Here is a 24,806-nt window from a genome sequence, read left to right as displayed (position 1 = left end):
TAAATGTGTTCTGGGAACATTCTTGCATCATCAGGCAAATGTTTTCTACATACAAACATTGTATAATCATCAGCACAACTTGACAGTTTTTGTGTTATGAGAACATTTGCCGCAACCTAACGATTGTTCTGGGAAAACAAGGTTTGCTGGACAATCATCGCTGGTCATTTTTTTTATACATTAACTGGAAACCTAATGTGAACTTTTGGGGAATGTTCTGTGTTGGTCTTTACAGATGTTGTGCACAACATTTTAATGAATGTTAGGAGAACTTTCCAAGGATATTTCATCGTAATGTTAGATTAAACCCTAATTACAACATAATGGGAATCTTAGCAAATGTTTTGGGGAATTTTCCCTCCTTGGGCCATGACAGCTATCTGGTGGGACGATCAGATCAGATCTAGCACACTGTAGCCACAGATCACAGAAGCAGTCCTCACTGCTTATCCAAACGTGGATGAATAATATATTCAGCGGCCCATTAGAAGCTCCTGACAACGCATTAATGGAGGCTGATAAAACCTTGCTAATTCCCAGACAGAGGTTTTGTCACAGCTGATCAAATCATGCCGCTTGCTCATCATAATTAATTACTGATATGGGGCAGATTGTAAGTGAAGTGTGTGCCAAGCGCTCGAGCGTCTCCCTCATTTCTACCCCTCCATCCTCTCATCCACCATTTACTTCCTTCTCCTAAATCCCATGCCCCAGTAGGGGTTATGAGTGTTTGGAGTGTTAGCGCCAGATGAGGATGTGGATGAGGGCTTACATCTACAGTGACTTGTCTCTGAGCTACAGTATATACTGAAGTGCTAGCATTTCCTTAGAAGAGAAGTAAGGTCAATTTGGTATCTGAGCCTCCTTAATGAGACACGTATTTTGCATGAGGCTGGGATGTCTTGTGCTTTGAATTACATTGCTAATTCTCTTAACTGCACCAACAGCAGCTGTCACATGGATCCCACAGCTTGTTCCCAACATATCTTTCGGTGTCTCAGAATGTTCCCTTGATGTTTCCGTAGTGGCTACAAAACATTCTTGGAACATAAACGGTATCACAGGCCTGGTTGCATTAAAGTAGATAAGATAGGTGGTCTATGTTGCTAGATCTTTATTGCAGTTTTTTAAAACTAAAAACTGTTGAACAAATGTTCAACCTCAGTTTGTACAATGCTCTGACAACATCCCCATAGTAGTGTGATATATGACACTTTCCCTTTGCATGCTTTATCTTTGTTAAAAAAAGTATGTCTTTGCTGGGTTGTGAGTCAACCTTCAAGTAGTGCCTATAGGGACGTCTATTTTCTAAGTAAGACATCGAAGAGGGAGATGGACAAGAGGATACAGGTGGGAAGGTTCTGGAAAAGCAATGTCGATAAGCTAACAATTAGGGGATGTGAATCAGAATGCTGCTAGGCTAATAGTACAGGGCTCTATTGGACTATTGATATGCTGTCAGTCTAACAATCAATCTCATTGTGTTGAGAGGGCTCGGGGCCCAGCTGTTGACATGCTGACAATTTGGGGCGATTATGCTGGGAGTCTGGGTCCTTATTATCTGTATGCTAAGAGTTTGGGGCCTTTGAGTCGATACTCTGAGACTTAAGGGCCTGGCTGATGTCATGCGAACAGTTTAAAGCTTTGGTGTCAATGGGCTGAGTCTTAGGGACCCAGGTTTTGTATACAAACAGTTTGGGGGTTTGGTGACATTTGAGCTGAGAGTTTTGTTTTCTTCATTGTTACCATGCTAACAGTTTGGGGAACTCCAAAGGATGAAGTGCCAAGTTTCGGGGCTGTGTCTGAGAGTGCTGTTCTTGGCAAAGCAGTGAGGTGCGAAGGAGGTGATGAACAGTGATTGCTCCGATCCTCCCTGTGCGACGCCGTGCCCTGCCCTCTGTAAGCTAGAGAACACCAGGAACAGACGGAGAGAATGGGTGAGAGGGGGCGGGCGAAGAGGCGAAAGACAGAGATTAGGTCCACTGACAGGGCACTCTACTGTCGCAGAGAGAACGTTCCCAGTTCCTGGTGGATTGGATAGCAACACTCCATTAGAGACTCAGGGGGCAAAGTGAAGGGCGCGTGCCATACCGCCACATTTTTTAAAACTGACAGGAACCCTTGGAATATCTGTGAGGGAACGCAGTACCCCCAGTCTGCCACATATGGTACAGTAGGGGGAAGGACTCACTGCTTGGTTTCTGCTTGGTTTTGTTTTGTTTGGTGGTTAGTGTTTTTGGCAGGTGATTTGATGCAGCTGAGGGCTGTGTTTGCTCGCAGTCATGAATAAACAGTAGCTCTCCACCAGTTGCTAAATTAGATTCCTGTGAGAGACAGTCTTTAGGCTGATGCCCAATGCAATCTCACTACTTCCACTGGAAGTGCTCTCTCTCTCATTGTGACAGGGAATGGGATGTGGCTCAAGGGTAAGTGTGTGTGTGTGTGTGTGTTTGTGTGTGTGTGTGTGTAAGATGGTTGGAAGAAGGGAGGTGAAAGAACAATAACAAGACATGAGGAGAGAGAGACCCTGCAGAGTATCCCTAACACCCCTCACCACCCTTCTCCTACCTTAAAGACAAAGCCCTGAGTATGCCAAGCAGCATGGGCCTACAGAGACTCTCAGCATGCATCTGTCCATCCCCCCATCACTGACACAGTCTCCCCTGTTTACCAGCTTCAGAGGGAAACTGGTACCTGCGGTCCGTTTGTCTCTTTTCACTGAACCAGGAAAGGTCAGGGAGCAGGGGGGGAGGAGAAAGATAGAGAGAAACAGGCTTGAGGGTAGTGGTGGGGAGGGGTTGAGCTGGATCATCAGTGCATGTGGGGTCCACAGTGAGTTGAGGGTGGTGGTGGGGAGGGGTTGAACTGGATCATTCGGAATGTGGGGTCCACAGTGAGATTCGTATAAATCATGTAAACCCATTTTTTTTTTCAAATAACAGTATTGCAGCAATCTGTTTTTGGCAAAATGGTCAACTGTATTGTCTAACTACAATAAATGATGACAACACATGATTCAAGTGTTGATGATGTTGATGGTTTTTCCTTTAGCAGCAACAGCCCTGTAAACTTCCCATGCTACTCCTTTAAAAAAATGGTCTCCAAAGGAGCAGATCATTAGACTATAAATATGTAATATTCAAAGAAATGACAAGGAGGAGAGCACCTAAGGTAGCACAGCCTTCCTACAGGGACACCTTCACTCCAGGTGATTCTCATCTCATTTACAGTCCAGAAATACAGTGGAATTACTAATTTCTCTCAATCTCCTCTCTCTCCATCCATTTCTCTCTCTCCATCCATTTCCTCTCTCTCCATCTCCTCTCGCTTCATCCATTTCCTCTCTCTCCATCTCCTCTCTCTCCATCCATTTCCTCTCTCTCCATCTCCTCTCTCTCCACCTCCTCTCTCTCTCCACCTCCTCTCTCTCCATGGGTAATTGGGATAATTTGAAGCATCTGAGACACACACCAGTGGGATCCTCTATCCTCTGACATCAGTGTGGGGGACAGAGACAGGGAAAGGTACTGTAGGCCTGCAGAATGAGACTCTCACTCAAATAATTACTACAACCTTGAGAGATGAAGGAGCTGTCAGAGCTGAATCAGAGCTGAGGCCATCTCCCCCACCAAGCGAAAGAGAATAAAGTGGTCTAAAATGTAATGTTAACTCCGCACTGATGCAGAGAGCTTGAGAGAGACTCATTAACACCCATCTCTCTCTTGTGATTGCAGATATTCTGAGCCACGCTAATTGATATTCTGCTGTTTGTTTGCTATGGGGATTATCTCTGCGTGTGTGTGTGTGTGTGCGTGTACGCGCGTGTCTACTCTGAAAACTCAGCAGGTCCTAATTACACATATCCATCTCATACAGGAGCAAAGTGGCGAGATGATTATCCCAAATCCTCCCCGAGTCAAAATCAATAGATAGAGGGAGGAGAAGAAAAGGACTGGGAGATCCAGACAGGCACTGGGAAGTCCATCCGCTGCACTCTCCCTCGCCATGGTGAAGGCTTTGAACTTCTGTTACCATGCTTAATCTCTCTGTCACACTACAACAGCGTTTAACTAGCCATAATAAACACCGAATCTAGAACAGACCGGAGAATGGAGGTGAACCTGAATTCCACTGAGGGTGTGAATCATGATGCACGGGAACGCCATCAGAATTCTGATGATCGTGGAGATTGTGAGAGGATGGGCCGGAGGCTCTCTGGAGCTGCAGTAACTGTTGCTCCAACAATCACCACCTCCATCACCACACCCATCACCACCGCTCCACACCCACCCTCCACCTGATAATACCATACCCTCCCCCTCATCCTCCATTGGCAAGCACTCACAAGGCGACAGTTTTATTTCCTTTTTGCAAGTGCTGCATAAATGTCTAAAACAACAACAAAATATCAGTCAAACAGTGCCTTCAAAAAGCCCCACTATCCTTAATTACCAATTCAGCTCCTGGATAACATATGCTCTCAAAGTGCTGGGAGAAAGAGGGCTGGTGCATGAGAGTTACTTTACACTGCAGCATCAACATTACTATATGAATAATGCAGGCGCCTTTGTTTTCTGCTATGAATTAATTGCTGGCATAACGGGATGAAGTGCACATTTAAATATATTGATTTGATTCTTATTTGATTTGTTAGCGTGGAAATAACAGCGCGGCAGGCGAGCGGGGGCGCCACTGTTTTTATATGAGTTAAGTGGCATATGGAAACATTAATTGCTCTATAAATCAAAGCAAAAGGACTGGGCTCAGAACATGAGAAAAATGATAAATACAATTTGAGCTCATTAAGAAGAACATTCCAGCAGCACACAATTCTGATATGGTGAACAGAAACAAATCAAAGAAATGTGTTCTGGCAATCACCTGATTGTTAACCTGGTTGTGTAGGCATTTACTGTATATCAATAGACTATGTATTTACCACTTTCCTTCCTTCTGCACAAGTAGGCTTACATCTTTACTATCAGGATACCCCCTTCCTCCTTCTTAGTGTCGGCATCTGGGATTTTACAAATACTACATGCACAGCACATTTTCTTATTCATATCATTTTTTGAACACTGCGTATTTTCAGCAAATACCCAATTTCCCCTTTTGTCCAGTTAATCTTGATTCATCTTTATTAAGGCGTTAGAGAATGGATGGAAATAAAAAGCCCTTTCTCTTCTAATAAGCTGCTGGCTCCACTACAAGACCAGCCAGTGTGTTATTAGGCTGAGCTAAGCTAAATGTACTTCCCTCACTTTGGGTGTTCCTCATTGCTCTCCTGGCGTATCTTCAGCAGTTTTATTATGTGACAAACAAATGTTTTGCTACAATATGCTGTGTTATTTAATGGAACCATTGTGGTTGAGCTGGTAGGGGATTAGGGGTAATCCGTGGAGGAACTTTGCAGATAAGTGGAGACATAAAGGCATTAGCAGGAGCCTCTATTCAGGGGAAGAGTTCATTTTCTCCATAAATGGTTGGTCCAGCAAGTCATCGCACAAGTGTAAGCTGTACTTAAGCATGGATTCTCACAGACAAATTGGAAACTTTAGAGTTAGAACAGAAAAAGTGCACACCACACACAATGGCACACACAGACACATACAGAACATACACACTGACCCATACAACTGGTATTTTCATTAACTATAACAGTGTAACAATCCCCAACCCCAAACCAGGTGTGTGCGTGTGTGTGTATGTGCCTGTGTCCGTGCGGTTTAAGTTGGTACATCTAAAGTGTAATTTTTTTTATTGTTGTTGAGCACTGACATATGGGGTTGTAAAAACCCTATGATTCATAGCAAAACATCAATTTACATTCATTTCCCTACTGATTTAGCATAATCGTATCTTTTGTAGCGCGCAATTCTGAATTATGTACATTAACAAATCACAGACAAGCACAGAAAACACAAATATAGACACTTACTGTATATTAGCATGGGTTGGTTACATTTTGGTGTGGAGTATGTACAGAAACTCGGCTCTCCCCAAAGGTATAGTTTCTTGTTTCATAATTGACTGTAATTCAATAAAAAATATAAAGACACTGTGATGGGTGATTTGAAGGAGTCAGGCGCAAGAGGGTAAATCACAGAATTTATTCAGGAATACAGAGTTACGCAGAATAGCGTGAAACAGTCCAGTGTGCAAAACAGGCGCACAGAAACAAAACAGGCACACGGGGAAAATATACCCCGGCAATAGAAAATACACAGAGCTTAACTGAGCTACACGCTCCTCACATTAAACAATCACCCACAAGGACAAGGGGGCAGAGGGAACACTTATTATACACATACTAATGAGGGGATATTAACCAGGTGTGTGTAATAGACAAGACAAAACAAATGGAATGATGAGATATGGAGCAGCAGTGGCTAGAAGGCCGGTGACGACGAACGCCGAAGCCTGCCCGAACAAGGAGGGGAAGCAGCTTCGGAGGAAGTCGTAACAGACACTGAAATCCCTTTCAATTACTGAACCCCTTACCCCTTATAGCTTTACATTTTTCTTACTCATTCTTTTTCTTGTGGTATTCTTCTCTACACAGCCTGGTGAATGACCCATGGGCATAGTGGAGCCTGACAAATGTTATTAGTTAGACTGACTCAAATTAAGACCAGGGACTTCAAAGCCACTTCACGTTTGCTATTCTGATCCTCTGTTAGGCACATCCATTTCTTTAGTCCCCTGCCGATCTGGTCGGCAACTTGTAATGTAGACGGGAGGGAGTTGGCAAATGTATTATTATAATAACTATTTCATGTGTGACAGTTATCCCCTGTCTATTCAAATTACTGCTCAAGAGGCCTCAGTTTAGGTTTCTGAAAAGTTAATAGAAAATGAAGAGGGAGGGAAACAGCTAAGTGGAGGAACTAAAGCTTAGAGTGCATTGGGATTTGGAGTCTAGAGTTAAGAATGTAGTATTCCATGGTTCAATGATAGCACTCTGTAAAACTCATGTTTACCTTGGGGACCCTCAGACGGGTTCGCGCAACCTTGAATTTCAACAAAACTAAGTAAAAACAGAGGACATTACATGAAAAACTGAGATAATAAAGAAAAATCTTTAATTTCAACAGAAACCCGAGAGAGAGACTTGGAAAATGCTCACGCAAATGATGAGAAACAAATTATTTCATTGAGAGAAATTGTTCATTAGTGTTTCACAATCATAGTTTGGCTGGGGTTTGAAAAGTTCAATGCAATTTGTGTTTGCAAAATTGATGAATTTTACCAGGAGCCATCCTTGTCGAGTGCAGGTAAACACAAGCATAGCCTATCACAAGCCCTTACATAGGGCCAGGTGTTTTTCCTGAACACTTGACATTACCAGGAAAAACTCTCCGTTCCTTGTTACTGTAATAAGCGATGACTGACAACCACGTTAGCATAATCAAAGCTAATTTCTTAGCTAGCATCTTCTCAACGTAACATTGTGGAGGCTCACAAGGCACAAGGATCAACATTATAACACATCCTCACAGTTACATAACTAGGGACAGGTTTTTTTTCTGGCCCTATCTGTGCAGCATGTTCTTTTGCTTCTATCATACAGTTGAGTGGGAGTTTCTGGGATAGTGGTTCTTATGCTCTACTTTGATCTACAGCAGTGGTGGGGATCCATGTTCCAAGAGGGGAGCAGCCAGGCCTCATAGTTGTCTAAGATATAGATCAACACTTGATCCAGTCATTGAATAGGGTAATAATTGACAAGAGCTTGTAACGCCAAGGTAGTGGGTTCGATCCCCGGGACCACCCATACACAAAAAAAAATGTATGCACGCATGACTGTAAGTCGCTTTGGATAAAAGCGTCTGCTAAATGGCATATTATTATTATTATTATTATTATTATAAGTATTTAAATAGCTTTACTTAATGCTTAACCTGCTAAACTACAACATCTACAGTGTAAATTGTGCCAGCTGTGCCTGAGTTAATAATGTGTCTTTAAGAGGTGGGCTGAGTCTTTGTGATGCACATCCAGCCTGTCCCCTATCTGTCAGAGAAAGCATTAGCAGGTCAGGCAGCAGGATGGATGACACTGGAAACTAAGAAAAAAGTGCTGTCTGCCATGACATCACAACATGGCCCCTCATGTCACCTCTTCAACTTTTAATGAAAAGCACCGTGGAGTTCGTGTCAAGCGCCAAAACCGACAGCTTGACAACAGGCCTTTCATCTCCTACGTGAAGACTCTCAAAACTCACGATCGACTTTAGAGAAAAATACAGAGGAATGTTTTGAAAGTGTGAGCCGGGGCCAGCGAGTGCTGAGTTGAGGAGAGCTGCTCTCACCCACGGTGGCCTGCTAGTTAAACATGACAAACATAACATGCTCTTTTAGACATGTTGCTGGAGCGCTCTGGAGGGCGTTGTCACGGTGACAGTGACAAGAGGGCCCAGATAGTAGAAGCGCTGTCAGCGCTCGTTTGGCTCAACTCGTTAAGGAATGAAGTAAATGAACATAAGTATTAAAAAGGTTTTGACAGTGTGGAGGAGAGCTAGAGCGTCTCTTCTCTCTCCTCCTCTGGGGGGGGAGTGACGGTCGCGTTTGAGCTGCGAACCGGTGCGTCACAGCTGCGTTTTCTGCTGCTAATGATTCCTTACAGGAAGTGGATCAGAGCTGAATGCTTTTCATGAGTTGCAGAGCCGATCACAGCTGCTCTCCCCCGTCTCCCCCACACCACCCTGGGCTGCTCCCTCCAAGGCTTCTGCAGATCCCAAGTCACTGTGTTTGGTGGCATGCAGGGAAAGAGGTGGGGATGATGTGATGAGGTTACTGTATAGAGAGAGAGAGACATGGTTCTTCCCGGAGAGATTTCAGACACTGACTCTGAGAGAACATGAAAACAGACAGTTGGACAGACAGAAGAACATGCGAGAAAGAGAGCGAGAGAGAAATAAAGACAGCATACAGCATGATTATGTTGTTTTCAGTGCAGGACCCATCACCTGTCAATCACACCCTGCAGAGTGCTGGGCGGAGGCTGTGTTCAGAGCCTGCTGTTTCTCAGAGCCTGCTGCCACTCATCACTTACAATGTAGTAGTAGTAGTAGTAGTAGTAGTAGTAGTAGTAGTAGTAGTAGTAGTAGAACTACTCATCTGGGACATGCTGTTTGCAGACGATGCAGCAGTAGTGGCACACACCCAGGAGCAACAACAAACCCTTGTGGACCGGTTCACCCAAGCATGCCAGGTCTTCAGCCTGACCATCAGCCTAAAGAAAACCAAATGAATGGGACAGGGTACCAAACAAGCCCCCTCAACCATCACCAACAACATGTTACTCGATGCCGAGCTCAGCAGCTGCATTGGAAAAGCAGCCTCCACCTTTGGAAAACTGACATCTAGGGTATGGAACAAGCTCACAGTCCACACAAAGATACATGTGTACAAAGCCTTTGTCACAAGCACACTCCTGTAAACCTGGACCATGCTCGCACCAAGAGTGGAGGCTAAACAACTTCCACCTGCGCTGCCTGAGGCAAATACTGGGCATCACCTGGAAGGACAGGATCACGTACACAGCAATCCTGGAGACGAGCACAGCTACCCAGTATGTACTGAAGCAGCGATGTCTCCGCTGGCTGAGCCACGTCCGTCGGATGGACAACGGACGAATCCCAAAGGACATTCTGTATTCAGAACTGTCCTCTGGAAAGAGACCAACTGGCCGCCCACAGCTACGCTACAAAGATGTCTGCAAGCAAGACCTCAAGTCCTTCACCATTAACACTGACACCTGGGAAGATGCAGCACACGACGGTCTTCACTGGCAGCAGGCACTTCGCAGCAGGCTGCTGACAAGCAAAACAACCCTGGCTCAACACCGCAAAGCTAAGAGAGTGAAGAGAAAAGAACACCAGGACACCATCACATCATCGACAACAACTGTGCCCGGGTCTGCCTCATGGATTGGACTTCACAGCCACAGCAGATGCTGCGCTAAGACCTAACCCCTCAAGGCACAAGAAACTATGGTCTCCTGAGACTGTAATACCGACAGGGGGGGTAGTAGTAGTAGTACTAGTAGTAGTAGTAGTAGTAGTAGTAGTAGTAGTAGTGGTAGTAGTGTGTAGGTGCTAGAAAGAGAAAAGTTGGTCCTAATTTTTGCACTTTTGTTTGTATAGAGCAGGGATGCCCACCCCCCTTCACCTTGCGAGAAAAACATTTTAGCAACCCTGAAGAAGGCACTGTGATGCCGAAACATTGGTGTTTAAACCAATATATTACTGGGAGTTAAAATATATAGAGAGTGTGCGACTCTCTTTATTTATTTTTATAGCAACCCCCCTCTTGACAGCGGAGTAAAAATAATATACGTTTAGGGTAACACTTTATTTGGATAGATGCTCTACAGACTATCAGTAACATTTCAACGAACTATCTACTAACCCTAACCTTAACCCTTATCCTAACCCCAAACTTAACCCTTACCCTAGCCCTAATCTTAACCCTTACCCTAACCCTTATCTAAACCTAACCCTAACCGTAACCTTAGCAAGCAGTTGCATAAAAATAAATAAAGAATGCTGATGCACAACCAAATTTCGAAATTGCACCTTGTGTATTCTACTATTCTAATACACAGTGGCCGGGGGCCGCCAGTTGGTTTAGAGGGCACTGAAATTCCTGCCGTATAAAAACGAACAAATTACATGAGCGTTTACTAGTCTCACTTCGTTAGTTCAGAACATCTGTTGAATTCAGCTCTGTGATCACTGGCAACGTTACAGAAAGGAAACCAGACACAGAAACACAACATAAAAGCTTTTATCAGTGGGCAAATTAAAGGATTTAACTTGGTGCAGAGCCATTGGCTGCTCATACAACTCCTAACAGTACACTGAGCATGGGTGAGCACCAAAGACTTAATAGTCCAGCGGAAAAATGTGTCCACTTTGGTGGCAAGGGTTTGATGGTATTACATTGTTACTCTGTTGTCACTCTGTCTGTCTGTCTTTCTGTCTGCCTGCATTTGCTTCTCCTTGTTCTCCTCTATTGTCACTCTGTCACCAGAAGACCAGGGGACCACACTGCCTGTGCTGGGTCCAGCAACATCCTAGTTGTGAATAAAGAAGAAAAATCACTGAAGAAATGCCTAATAGATGACCGTTGGCTCATAACACCTTATAAAAGCCTAACTACTTATACTTACAGTACATTGCAAATTAGTGCCTGGCCGTCATGCATGTTCCCCACTATCCTAAGGGTTAATTACTATTAAATAAACAGTATCATATTGAGCTAAAATATCAATAAACCGGCCAGTGCGTCTTTCTCTCTCTCTCTGTTTTTTCCCTACCTCCACTGCACTTGACTCTGCTGCAGCAGCTGAGCAGTATGTGCTGCTGAGCCTATCATCACTGGGAACAGTCATTGTTCCCCACAAACCCCAGATTAAATATATATATATGATACCCTCTAGCGTTCGATGTCACACCTTATATATATTGTTGTATGGGAGTCTATGCAATAGAATGTTCGCAGGCTGATAAAGGAATTTTGAAACTGGAATGTTCATATGATCATTCAAAATGACTATCAAACCATGGGATTTGGTGAATTTTTATTGAAACAAGAATGTTACAAATAGCAGAACTACATATTTGTTTTAGGGAAATTGGTCATACTGAGAAATAATAGAAGTCCATGAGATCCAAATATGTATTGAGTTTATAGTTGCCACCTGAGACAAATCATTTACTAAACCCTAAACCTCAACTAAATCTTGTAATGAATAATGTGGAAATTGAACAAGTTGAGGTGACTAAACTGCTTGGAGTAATCATGGATTGTAAACTGTCATGGTCAAAACATATTGATACAACAGTAGCTAAGATGGGGAGAAGTCTGTCCATAATAAAGCGTTGCTCTGCCTTCTTAACAGCACTATCAACAAGGCAGGTCCTACAAGCTCTAGTTTTGTCGCACCTGGACTACTGTTCAGTCGTGTGGTCAGGTGCCACTAACAGGGATTTAGGAAAATTGCAATTGGCTCAGAACAGGGCAGCACGGCTGGCCCTTGACTGTACACAGAGAGCTAACATTAATAATATGCATGTCAATCTCTCCTGGCTCAAAGTGGAGGAGAGATTGACTTCATCACTACTTGTATTTGTGGGAGATATTGACATGTTGAATGCGTACCCCACAAGACATGCTACCAGAGGTCTCTTCACAGTCCCCAAGTCCAGAACAGACTATGAGAGGCGCACAGTACTACATTCAGTAGAGCCATGACTACATGGAACTCTATTCCACATCAAATAACTCATGCAAGCAGTCAAATTAGATTAAAAAAACAGATAAAAATACACCTTATGGAACAGCGGGGGACTGTGAAGAGACACAAACACAGGCACAGACACATGCATACACATACACGATAACATAAGCACTTTACACACATACACATGGGATTTAGTGTTGTTGATATGTAGTTGTATAGTAGGGGCCTGAGGGCACACACTTAATGTGTTGTGAAATCTGTTGTGAATGTATTGTAATGTTTTTAAAATTGTATAACTGCCTTAATTTTGCTGGACCCCAGGAAGAGTAGCTGCTGCCTTGGCAATTGGACCATTGCTGATGCCCTCGACAACCCTCAGCAGCCACTAACCAATACATATTTCAGTAGGCCCTATACAACAACATACAATTTAACACACCAAAGTGACAAATATGTGAAATCTGGCCTGCTGGCCCATGGACTATTAGGGACCACATAGCCCCTCATGCATAAGAGAAAAATAACAACTGACAACAACAAACAAAAGCAAATGAACAATACCCAGACACGTGTCCAATGGTCAAATGGTTAGGGCAAACGTGACAAGTACTGTATGCAAGCTAAGACATAGTATGCAAAATACTTCCATGGGTTGGGTTGCATGCATAGAGTTTGTTTGGTGAATTGTCTGCAGTACCTATTCACTGAAAGGTTCCTTGTTGACTAGGCTGGACCAGGTACATTTTGAGTGTAATCAATGTTTTGGTTTGAACAGAAAACCTGCAGACACAGGGGTTGTGGAGAGCTGCCAAACAGAGCCACTGTGCCTGGAAAGAATGTTCACTTCAATTTCCTCTACGCTCTGTCTACTTGTAAAGGGATCACACTCTCTACGATTTCAATTACCTCTCTCAGTCTGTCTTTCTCCAGTTGAGCAGTTTGCCAAGTTGGGTAAAGTTTGGGCGGAAAGTAGTATTTGTGCATTATGCCCACCCCGCCCATTTCTGCTCCCCATGCCCACCCTCTCATCCCTCTTTCCCACTCATCTCTACCTTGCTTCCTCCCTCTTTCCTTCCCCCTTAACCTCCCCCCCTTCCTCCCTCCCGAACCCTCTCTTCCATGACACATGTACAGTGCCTTGCAAAAGTATTCATCCCCATTGCCGTTTTTTATTTTGTTACATTACAACCTGTAATTGAAATAGATTTTTATTTGGATATCATGTAATGGACATACAGAAAATAGTCAAAATTGGTGAAGTGAAATTAAAAAAATAACAGACTCCAACATGAGAAAAATATAAGTGATTAGCAGAACCCTGAAATGTTATTACGCCGTAGCAACAGTGTATGTTGTGTGTGTGACTGAGTCTGAAAGGCTTTGGTGCATTGTCCCGCATCAGTGAGCACCAGAGGAGGCTGGTGGGAGGAGCTATAGGAGGATGGGCTCATTGTAAAGACTGGAATGGAACTAATGGAAAGGTATCAAACACAGCAATCATATGGAAACCACGTTTGACTCAGTTCCATTTCTTCCATTCCAGCCATTACTATAGCTTCTTCCACCAGCCTCCTCTGGTACACACACACAAACACACACAAGTTTTTCCTATCTTGTTGCATTACAACCTTTATTTGAAATCAATTTTTTTTGGGATTTCATGTAATGGACATACACAAAATAGTCCAAATTGGTGAAGTGAAATGAATAAAATAACTTGTTTCAAAAAATGCAAATAAATAAATAATGGAAAAGTGGTGCGTGCATATGTATACACCCCCTTTGCTATGAAGCCCCTAAATAAGGTATTGTGGCAACCAATTACCTTCAGAAGTCACATAATTAGTTAAATAAAGTCCACCTGTGTGCAATCTAAGTGTCACATGATCTCAGTATATATCCAAACCTGTTCTGAAAGGCCCCAGAGTCTGCAACACCACTAAGCAAGGGGCACCACCAAGCAAGCGGCACCATGAAGACCAAGGAGCTCTCCAAACAGGTCAAGGACAAAGTTGGGGAGCAGTACAGATCAGGGTTGGGTTATAAGAAAATATACGAATATGGCACCACAACAAACCTGCCAAGAGAGGGCCGCCCACCAAAACCCACCAAGGCAAGGAGGGCATTAATCAGGGCATTAATCAGAGAGGCAACAAAGACACCAAAGATTACCCTGAAGGAGCTGCAAAGCTCCACAGCGGAGATTGGAGTATCTGTCCATAGGACCACTTTAAGCCGTACACTTCACAGAGCTGGGCTTTACGGAAGAGTGGCCAGAAAAAAGCCATTGCTTAAAGAAAAAAATAAGCAATCACGTTTGGTGTTTGCCAAAAGACATGTGGGAGACTCCCCAAACATATGGAAGAAGGTACTCTGGTCAGATGAGACTAAAATTGAGCTTTTTGGCCATCAAGGAAAACGCTATATCTGGAGCAAACCGAACACCTCTCATCACCCCGAGAACACCATCCCCACAGTGAAGCATGGTGGTGGCAGCATTATGCTGTGGGGATGTTTTTCCATCGGCAGGGACTGGGAAACTGGTCAGAATTGAAGGAATGATGGATGGCGCTAAATACAGGGAAATTCTTGAGGGAAACCTGTTTCAGTCTTCCAGAGATTTGAGACTGGGATGGAGGTTCACCTTCCAGCAGGACAATGACCCTAAGCATACTGCTAAAGCAACACTCGAGTGGTTTAAGGGGAAACATTTAAATGTCTTGGAATGGCCTAGTCAAAGCCCAGACCTCAATCCAATAGAGAATCTGTGGTATGACTTAAAGATTGCTGTACACCAGCGGAACCCATCCAACTTGAAGGAGCTGGAGCAGTTTTGCCTTGAAGAATGGGCAAAAATCCCAGTGGCTAGATGTGCCAAGCTTTTAGAGACATACCACGAGACTTCCAGCTGTAATTGCTGCAAAAGGTGGTTCTTCAAAGTATGACTTTGGGGTTGTGAATAGTTATGCACGCTCAAGTTCAATTTTTTTGTCTTATTTCTTGTTTGTTTCACAATAAAAAATATTTTGCATCTTCAAAGTGGTAGGCATGTTGTGTAAATCAAATGATACAACCCCCCCAGGGTTGTAAGGCAACAAAATAGGAAAAATGCCAAGGGGGGTGAATTCTTTCGCAAGCCACTGTAGGAGAGAAAGACAGAGGAGTTAATAAAGCATGAAGCCATGCTGTTATTTCTGGCAGCTGTGCAGGCATATTGTAGACAGAGTTAACGCTTTTGGAAAATAAATTATTTACTTTTCTCCAAAGTTGTCTTTGTGGCTCCACAAACAAGATACGTTGACACTTATTAATGGAAATGTGGGTAGTTTTCCTGTTGACATTTATCCTGGTATTTCAATATGAGTATTTTCCCCTTCCAACTATTAACCAGTTTTATCTCTACCAACATAATTTCCAATGAAAGCCAATATGCCATGTTATCTCTGGAGACTTTGGTATTGATATGCCAATAGAAAAATATATTATTTTTTTGTGCTGTTATTTTCATTGACTTGTTGCTGTGGCATTGCTATTGAATGACCAGTCCCTTTCAGTGTGTAGTCTAAAGCCATAGCTTGAGACCAACATCCAGCTCAAATCAACCAACCCCTGCACATTTATTGTTCTGTCTATCAAACTCTCATTATTCTTCTTACTGACAGAACACTTAGGTCCTCAGCACCTTCCTGCTAACTGCTACAGACATCTCTCTGGCAATGAGTGGTTGGCAGGAAAGGACGTGTGCACGGGCCATATCTCACAGATATTTGGGCAGCACTCACCCTGGCATCTGTTTAAACATTAGCCCACTTTTCCGTGGGCATATTTGTACCCCTGCCACCCTGGGAGAATGGGACTCATGATGGCAGGGAACGTGAGGTGACCTGGAAAAAAGAAGTTAGGTTTGAGTCAGGGGACCTACTCTTAAGATGTAGAGTGTGTCCAAGCCCCCCTCCAACATTCTTACTGAAGTTTCTGTTGCAAAAGCTTGTAAAATTTATACAATTGATACATTTAGAAAATCAACATCTCTCTTCCAGCAGCCTTGATCAATCCCCCTCCTCCTCTTCTCCCCCTAGAGGAGAGGATGTGCTGTCGAAATTCCCCAGACCAAAGCTCCATGAAGAGAGGAGGGGTAAAGAGAGGACAGCGATCAATTTCAGATATGGCCACAAGCACAGGGTTTACTAACAAAAGAGATTTCACGCGCTGTTAAGGGTATCGAGTGGACCAGTGGATTAGCCCACACTGCACATTAACCCTGCAACTCAAACGACAAAGGCCCACTTAACAAACAGCCTGCATCCCCGCTACAGACCGTAGAGGCCCACTTAACCACCAATAGGATCAACATCAGCTCTGGAGCAGTAATGGCGCCTCTACACAAGTGACAAACAGTAGTGTTTAAAGGACACACATGTTCAATGCGGGGGAACCCAAACACATGTAAGCAAGTGTTTTGAGTTTACATGTCAGTAGTAGCATATAGTATGGTACGGTTGAAGAGGTGTAAGTGGAAGGATCAGTGGAGTCTGACAGAGATGTGAGAGGTAAATCCATCCCTCTGATGTATTTACAGCTGTATTCAAATGGTATGTCTTATATCTACCTCAATGTTTGAAAATGTTTTGGAAGATGCCAGCCATTGCTCTTCCTTGTGGCTAATGCTTCTTCCCACCCTGACAAACCTCTGACAACGTGGTCGGAAACGTTCCAGGCTAAAATCCATCGAGCGGGAGATATAGATCGGCTTAATTGGATTTTGCCGACTCTGAAGAAGGAGCTAATTATCCAAACACTGCCCCCACTTTAAATACATCCGTCACAAGGTGCTCCTCTGCCTGTAGATATCTCATTGAGCAGGGAGTCGGAGGAAAAGAAGAAGGAGGGAGAAGGAGAGACGATTATTTACCTTATTAATTACACTACAGTAGGTCTACTCTCTTTCCAACAGTCAAGGGCAGGTAACAAAACTGAGACTTCAGCAGTGATAGCAAACCATGTTGTTGCTAGTACACTGGTACTGGGTAGTGAGGAGATAAAAACATATCTCTTCAGAAAAAAGTGTCTCCTTTTGTGTTTTCAGAGCACATCATAATCCATCACTCCTCTGCTGCAATTAGGACAGACTGTGTAATTTGTTTGCTTTGTTTGCTGACAGTGCTTGTTTGCCGAATCTGATTGTTTCAGGGGAAAACAGAGCAGCGATAGGGCGATTATAGCAGGGAATGGGAAAGTTTAAAAGACTCACTGAATTTTTTTCTCCATTTTTTCTTGTCTCCCTCTTCCACTGAACAAAATGTACTGTAGGTTATAATATTGCATTTCAAATGTTCTTCTATGATGTCTGAGTGACAAAGAAAATTACTGTCATCAATGATTTACAGTATTTTCACTGCGTCTTAATTCTCAGCTGGTATCTAAAGGGAACTATTGCATCATATAATCTAAGTTGAGCCCAACGAAAAGGCTCTCAAGGTGGAAATTCAGAGACACTTGATCATTAATTGAGGACCTCTCTAATTCTAGCTCGAATATAACCATGCAAGTCCAAGAGGCACACAGGACACAGGTCAAGAGTTTGCGAGGCAACAAACTTTCCTTGACCAATAGAAAGCCTCATATCCTCCAATCTGTCAATCAGGATATGGTTCGACCCTCTCTTTCTGACAATGAAGAAACTCTTTGGTCATTAATGTAAAATCGGACTCCAATAACCCATCATATTAATTTATTACACTTGTGCGTTAGCCACCTCACCAAGCTAATGATGATGAATTATCTCACAATGTCACCGTGAATTAATTACCCAAATTAAATATGAGGGAACATTTCTCAAAGGAAGAGATTTACATTATAATCATATATCTTAATGTACACGATAGTCATGGTTTTCATGTGAATAGCTGGCTCTGTTTTACTGTGTTCAGTTTCTTTGGGTTCTATTTGTTATATCTACACTTTAACCTTGATCATAGCAATTAATACAGTGGTGAGGAGGAGGACTCTACCGTGTCCAGAAGTGACTTCACCATTCATTTTCTGTATTCAGGGTTCACTCAAACATCATTTTAAGCTTAGTTTTAATATTTACAGTTACAGCTGATTTAGGGATTGTAAATTATATCGATTTGCTGTCCTGAAATATAAGTCATCTGAATTATTCAATCAATTGTTCAATCAAACTTTTCGCCACCAGCTCATGATATCAGGGTATAAAAACCACAATCTGTCTCCTGAATTAGCCTGGTGTGCATGTTAACTGGGCTCGTTTTCCCCGGTTTTCCCAGGCTAAACTAGCTGGCTAGCTGAACTATGCTAGTTTTCGTCCTCATTGTCAACTTAAATACTGCACCCTCAACTTCAAAACTCATTTGCTAGTTATACAATCAAACTAAGAAATTAGCTGGAAATGATTTATTGTTTTGTTGAATAGTTATGACTGGTTCGAGATACAGTGGGGAGAACAAGTATTTGATACACTGCCGATTTTGCAGGTTTTCCTACTTACAAAGCATGTAGAGGTCTGTAATTTTTATCATAGGTACACTTCAACTGTGAGAGATGGAATCTAAAACAAAAATCCAGAAAATCACATTGTATGATTTTTAAGTAATTCATTTGCATTTTATTGCATGACATAAGTATTTGATCACCTACCAACCAGTAAGAATTCCGACTCTCACCGACCTGTTAGTTTTTCTTTAAGAAGCCCTCCTGTTCTCCACTCATTACCTCTATTAACTGCACCTGTTTGAACTCGTTACCTGTATAAAAGACACCTGTCCACACACTCAATCAAACAGACTCCAACCTCTCCACAATGGCCAAGACCAGAGAGCTGTGTAAGGACATCAGGGATACAATTGTAGACCTGCACAAGGCTGGGATGGGCTACAGGACAATAGGCAAGCAGCTTGGTGAGAAGGCAACAACTGTTGGCGCAATTATTAGAAAATGGAAGAAGTTCAAGATGACGGTCTATCACCCTCGGTCTGGGGCTCCATGCAAGATCTCACCTTGTGGGGCATCAATGATCATGAGGAAGGTGAGGGATCAGCCCAGAACTACACGGCAGGACCTGGTCAATGACCTGAAGAGAGCTGGGACCACAGTCTCAAAGACAACCATTAGTAACACACTACGCCCGTCATGGATTAAAATCCTGCAGCGCACGCAAGGTCCCCCTGCTCAAGCCAGCGCATGTCCAGGCCCGTCTGAAGTTTGCCAATGACCATCTGGATGATCCAGAGGAGGAATGGGAGAAGGTCATGTGGTCTGATCAGACAAAAATATAGTTTTTTGGTCTAAACTCCACTCGCCGTGTTTGGAGGAAGAAGAAGGATGAGTACAACCCCAAGAACACCATCCCAACCGTGAAGCATGGAGGTGGAAACATCATTCTTTGGGGATGCTTTTCTGCAAAGAGGACAGGACGACTGCACCGTATTGAGGGGAGGATGGATGGGGCCATGTATCGCGAGATCTTGGCCATTAACCTCATTCCCTCAGTAAGAGCATTGAAGATGGGTCGTGGCTGGGTCTTCAAGCATGACAACGACTCGAAACACACAGCCAGGGCAACTAAGGAGTGGCTCCGTAAGAAGCATCTCAAGTTCCTGGAGTGGCCTAGCCAGTCTCCAGACCTGAACCCAATAGAAAATCTTTGGAGGGAGCTGAAAGTCCGTATTGCCCAGCGACAGCCCCGAAACCTGAAGGATCTGGAGAAGATCTGTACGGAGGAGTGGGCCAAAATCCCTGCTGCAGTGTGTGCAAACCTGGTCAAGACCTACAGGAAACGTATGATCTCTGTAATTGCAAACAAAGGTTTCTGTACCAAATATTAAGTTCTGCTTTTCTGATGTATCAAATACTTATGTCATGCAATAAAATGCAAATTAATTACTTAAAAATCATACAATGTGATTTTCTGGATTTTTGTTTTAGATTCCGTATCTCACAGTTGAAGTGTACCTATGATAAAAATTACAGACCTCTACATGCTTTGTAAGTAGGAAAACCTGCAAAATCGGCAGTGTATCAAATACTTGTTCTCCCCACTGTATCTATGGTAAGATGACGGTGGCGAAGGATCATTGCTACTTAACGCGGATCCAAGTTCAGTTTTGAGATCCACTGGCGTCACTGGCGCAGGGATAGCTGGACGTTTCTGACTGGTTTTGGAACTGTGACAGGGCAGCCTCTCCCCGCTTGGCTCCATGGGATATGTAGTGATTTTGCCTACACAGCCTGATATGTACACGGTCTTGTACCCTTAACCTTTTTTAAACTGACTATCGCATTTGTTGATTAAATCAGACTTTATTAATATAATGACTAATCCAGGAATATCACGAGTTAATTGACACGAGAAAACTCACAAAAATAGCAACTCTACAGAGCACAATGAGTACAATGAATGGCTAAATTACTTCGGGACACGAAGGGTCAGCGGAGCTCCTACTCCTCGTCACAATACAGATCTGACTTGATGTGCAATAATGTGATTGTGTTTGTGTATGTGATTGACTCTACATACAGTAATGACAGTGCTTGGAGAGGAAACATTCAATGTGCCAGTGGATGAGCGGGCACATGAGACGTGGCTTCAGTTCATGTTAGGAGAGAGTTGACAATGGTAGTGGAGTGGTCATCACCTCTTAAATCAGGGAACAGGAGGGGACTTAGCTGTAAATACAAATAGCAGATACATTCCATTACATTTGCGCCGTCGTAGGTTTGAACAAGAAGTTTCTCCATGAAGTTAAACACAGACTGCGTATCTTGCCCACTTGACACATCATAGTAGCCCAAGAAACGTTCCTGAATAAAGCCCTGATCATCCACATACCTGACGATAACTGACAACTGCAAGCAGTGGTGGCACCATAGGTCCCAGAATGGGAGGGAGGCAATTTTTACCCCCTGGGGCCAGGAGTTTTTCCCGATCTGTTAACCTAATCAGGAAAACTCTGGACCCTGTAAGGTATGACAGTGTTTAATCAGTTGTAAAAAGGGTTTATGAGGGCTATGATGGGAGCAGTTTTTCCTAATCAGGTTTTTAAAAACTGGGGGGGTGTTGCGCAGTTTGAATACGCAGACCTTCGTCATGATCGATGCAGCTTTTTCCCAGAAGCTTGAATCTGATGTTGGCATTTATATGCTCCCTGCTTTTGTTTAGCCGTTTAGCTGAACGATCAATGTTCTTCTGGTCACTGTACCCCTCTTTCGCCCAAGGCTGACTTTCCAGAAAGCAGGCAAGGCCAGCAATACAGGTTGCTTGATGAAAAGCTCCCTGTTAACCAACTATCCTTTTGATACCAGTTGGTATTGAACGCCCTCACCCTTTCATCCTTCTTCATGAAACTGATCTCAGGCAGAGGTCGACCCTCAGTTTTAATGTGCACCTTTTTCGTGTACCCCAGAGAATGAAAGGGGTTTCTCAACAAAAAGTCAATAACATTTGCGGTAGCGTTGGCGGCGAAAACTGCACACTAGAGCTGATAACTACTGCTATTTGCTACTGAAGTTAGCAAGGCAAATGGAAATAAATAGCTCTAACTGGACACAAAAATAAAGTTATAAAACAAAGAAAATAATGTATTATCTACCTCCTCCGTCTCCTGTAATTTGAAGAAACTAATTTGAATTGAATAATATCAGAAAAAATGCTCAACTATCACTTTTCAATCTCCATCCAATAACGTCACCAACTCACCAATCTTCTCAACACATAGAACTCCCCCCATAATGTTCTGCGGCACAACATCAATACAACACACTAGGTTCATTCTCTGATCCTAATCCAATGATTGGATGGACAACATGTCAGTTCATACTGCAAAAGCTTTGATTGGTTGGAGGTCGTCTGTCACGAGTTACAAAGCCAGAACCCAGAAGCAGACCAGGACAAGGTAAGTTGAAACGAAGGTGAGTGTTTATTTACAAATTCAAGAGTGATGCTGAATAATCCAGGGAACAGAGCGGGCGGCGTTGATTAGTTGTTGGGGGTGCAGTGGTTGATCCCATCATGGCTCGGCAGCCGCCGACCACCAGGCAGAGGTTGGATGAAGGTTCCGGACGAGTGACTGCAGATGGAACAAAACGGAGGTAAGTAAACAACAAACCAACAAGGTGCAAAAACAACAAAACTAACGCTAGAAGCTCTAAGACTGATACTCTGGTAAACCTACTGTTCATGGCTAACGATCCGGCAGGGAATGGATGTTAGGCCAGAGCCTAAGAAGGGTGATGATCAGGACCAGGTGTGCAGATTGCTGATGGGATGCAGGTGCGGAAATCAAGAGAGCTCCCCGGAGCGTTCCAGAACCCTCGGGAAACTGGAGATCACGAGCAGAAAAACTAGTCCACAGACAGGACCCGACTCAGACTGCCGGGATCGTTACAGTACCCCCTCCGACGAACGCCACCGGGCGGACTCCCCGGAGCGCCAGGATGGAGGCGGTAGAAGTCACGGATGAGGTCAGCATCTAGGATCTGTCGCCGCGGAATCCAACTCCTCTCTTCAGGACCATACCCCTCCCAGTCCACGAGATACTGGAAACCCCGGCCCCGCCGTCTGGAATCCATGATGCGTCGCACCGTGAAGGCAGGACCACCTCCGATCATCCGAGGAGGAGGAGGAGGAGGCGGAGGAGGCAACAGAGGACTGAGGAAAACAGGCTTGAGGCAGGAGACATGAAAGGTGGGATGGACTCTGAGCGTCCTCGGTAGTTTGAGTCGAACTGCCACTGGATTGATCACCTTCTCCACCACAAACGGACCAATGAACTTCGGTAACAACTTCCTAGACTCAGTCCGTAACGGAAGATCCCGTGTGGCCAACCAGACCCTATCTCCGATGGTATAGGTGGGAGCGGGGATCCGGCGACGATTCGCCTGGAGCTGATACCGGTCCGAAACTCTAAGGAGTGCCTTTCTGGCCCGATGCCAGGTCCGGTGGCAACGACGAATATGGGCCTGAACAGAGGGCACTGAGAGCTCCTTCTCCTGAGAAGGGAACAAGGGAGGTTGGTAGCCATACAGGCACTGGAAGGGAGACATCCCAGTGGCAGATGTAGGGAGAGTATTGTGGGCATACTCAACCCAAGGCAACTGAGAGACCCAGGAGGTGGGGTTGGAAGAGACCAGGCAGCGTAGCGTGGATTCCATCTTCTGGTTGGCTCTCTCCGCCTGACCATTGGATTGGGGGTGAAAACCAGATGTGAGACTGACTGTAGCTCCAATGGCCAAACAGAAGGACTTCCAGACAGCAGAGGTAAACTGAGGGCCACGGTCGGAAACGATATCACTGGGCAAACCGTGGACCCTGAAAACCTCCCCTAACCAGGATCTCGGACGTCTCCGAGGCAGAGGGAAGCTTGGCAATTGGCACAAAGTGGGCGAACTTGCTGAATCTGTCCACGATAGTCAGAACGACCGTGTTCCCCTCAGAAGCGGGCAACCCAGTGACGAAGTCCAGGGCCAGATGCGACCATGGTCGCCGGGGAATAGGAAGGGGGTGAAGTAGTCCAGAGCTGGGCCGATTGGTACTCTTATTCTGCGCACACACTGGACAGGCAGCAACAAAACCCCGAGTATCCTCGGCCATGGCAGGCCACCAAAAACGTCTGCGAAGAAACGCCATCGTCCGAGCCACGCCAGGGTGACAAGCCATCTTGCTGGCGTGGGACCATTTGAGGACAGCAGGACGAACCGACTCAGGCACAAACAACCGACCGGGTGGACCGTTACCGGGACCGGGCTGAGTCCGAAGGGCCGCCATCACCTCCTCCTCAATCTTCCACATAACTGCTCCCACGACGCAGTTCCGGGGGAGAATTGTCTCGGTCTTGGACCCACTCTCCTCCGTCTTGGAGAACATCCGGGACAAGGCGTCCGCCTTGCCGTTCTTAGATCCAGGTCGGAACGTCAGGGAAAACTTGAATCGTCCGAAAAACAACGCCCACCTGGCCTGACGGGAGTTGAGACGTCTAGCCGATTGCACGTAAGCAAGATTCTTGTGGTCAGTCCAGACAATAAACGGTTGCTCCGCCCCCTCCAACCAGTGGCGCCACTCCTCCAAGGCAAGTTTCACCGCGAGAAGCTCCCGGTTACCCACATCGTAATTCCTCTCCGCAGGCGAAAGGCGACGAGTAGTAGGCGCAGGGATGGAGTTTACTGTCCGTGGAGCATCGCTGCGACAGGATGGCGCCAACTCCCACATCAGACGCGTCCACTTCAACGACGAACTGACGGGCCGTGTCCGGTTGAGAGAGAATCGGTGCGTTGGTGAATCGCCTCTTCAAATCCAGAAACGCTCGATCCGCCTCCGGATTCCACTTGAAGGTCCTGATACTGGAAGTCAAGGCAGTTAACGGAGCGGCCACACGGCTGTAATCCCGGATGAATCTGCGGTAGAAATTCGCAAACCCCAAAAATCTCTGGAGCTGCAATCTCGTACCGGGCTGGGCCCATTCCAGAACCGCTCTAACCTTCTCCTGGTCCATCCTAATCTCTCCCCTGGAGATGATGTACCCGAGAAAGGATGTCGTGTG

Source organism: Coregonus clupeaformis, chromosome 24 (assembly GCF_020615455.1).
Source record: "Coregonus clupeaformis isolate EN_2021a chromosome 24, ASM2061545v1, whole genome shotgun sequence".
NCBI classification, from domain to species: domain Eukaryota; kingdom Metazoa; phylum Chordata; class Actinopteri; order Salmoniformes; family Salmonidae; genus Coregonus; species Coregonus clupeaformis.
The sequence above is the reverse complement of the archived record's forward strand: the minus strand, read 5'-3'. Positions refer to the sequence as shown.